At 47.1% G+C, this 1,430-nt stretch overlaps 1 long non-coding RNA gene across 1 annotated transcript; it reads left to right on the top strand.

Annotated features, from left to right (window-relative positions):
• Positions 1-448: 448 nt before the first annotated feature.
• On the top strand, positions 449-1,221 carry LOC123094526 (uncharacterized). The gene is made up of 2 exons (XR_006445865.1): positions 449-854; positions 961-1,221. It is a non-coding gene; the product is annotated as an uncharacterized lncRNA (long non-coding RNA).
• The last annotated feature ends 209 nt before the right edge of the window (positions 1,222-1,430 follow it).

The raw sequence follows: 1,430 nt of genomic DNA, 5'->3' as shown, positions 1-1,430 counted from the left end.
TGTAGTCAGGTGCAGAGAAGTTGCAGATCTGTACTGAAGGCAAAAAGGCTTCTCGCTGTGATATATTGGCTGTGTGCATCAGTTGATGCAGAGGCCTGGCACATCTTTTTTTCAAACAAAAAAACTTACTGCCATATGGGAATTTTCGACACTGAAAACTCAGAAATCAATGGTTCCTCTCTCCGCTATTCTACTTTCAGCTGGTAGTAAATACTCCTATATTATGGCCAATGGTAGCATACGTCTGAAGAAACAAAACAGCACGTTTATCTTTCAGACGTTCGCCATCAGATCTACTGAATATTCAGGTACAAACAGAGTTGCATGCATAGACACGGAAAGAAAGGGGTAAAAGTACTACCACCTGCATCTCCAATAATCGATGACGAGTCACTCTCGAGGTACTCAAAGGACAGTCCTCGCAACTGCATCAATAAATACATGGAGCTCAGGAGCTGCCATTGCTATCTGCAACTGCCACGCACAACAGTTAGATCAAAAGCTAGTAGCTAGCTAGGGAAATATATACAGCTCTCCTTCTCTGCCTCTGTCTTCGTCTCTGAACTCCAGCCTCTGCTATGGAGTACAAGGAGCAGCTTCAGCTGGAGAAGAAGAGTTCCCAGGAAGAAGAAGCCATGGCGATGGCGGCCTCGTCTCCTTCCTTCTTCCTATGGCACCCCTTGTCTCTACTGCATCACGTCACCCGCAGCTGCGCAGGCTACCTGGGCCTCTCTCGGCTCTGCCACGCCCTCAAGGATCTGAAGCCTCGCGCCGCTACTTCGCCTCCCACAGCTACCTCTCCCCAGCTGCATGATGAAGAGGCCGGAGTAGGAGGCGCTGGACACGCTGCAGATGTAAGTACGGCATGATCTACCTTGTTATTTGCTCTGTTGGAGTTCATGTGGTGGACTGACTTCTGATTCAATCTCGTTGCGATCTAATATGTCTATGATCGGTCAGGATGATTGCGCGACCGTCGAAGTGCGCTCGAGAGGGGTGCCTCAGAGGCCTCGTGCTCCAAGAGAAGGACGAGGAGGAACACACCATTAGGCTTAGCTTAGCCTGCGAACTGTAGACTATAACATTGATGAAACGGCCATGGGAAATTCGCTGAGTGTGTTCTTTCTGGAACTCTGAGTTCAGAGTCTTAGAGTGACTGAGTGAGTGCTTCCATCTCTTCATGTTCTGGTAGCAATACAAGTTTAAATTTCAAGCCGGACACATTGTTTGTGTTACGCACCTCAGCTTACAATGCTAATTTCACACACCTGAGTCGGTCCATGTCTCCAAGAGAAGAAATACGGGAGTGAATGTTAAATGATGTTTTGTTCTCGGGTTTGTTCTTACCACTTTCCATGTGATGAAGCATCCTGAAGCTGTTCCTAGAGCTTCAACAAGAGTTTGTTCATTTCAAAACAGAAAAATGAAAA

Source organism: Triticum aestivum, chromosome 4B, assembly GCF_018294505.1.
Source record: "Triticum aestivum cultivar Chinese Spring chromosome 4B, IWGSC CS RefSeq v2.1, whole genome shotgun sequence".
Classification (NCBI taxonomy): Eukaryota; Viridiplantae; Streptophyta; class Magnoliopsida; order Poales; family Poaceae; genus Triticum; species Triticum aestivum.
This window is presented reverse-complemented; position numbering and strand designations above follow the sequence as displayed.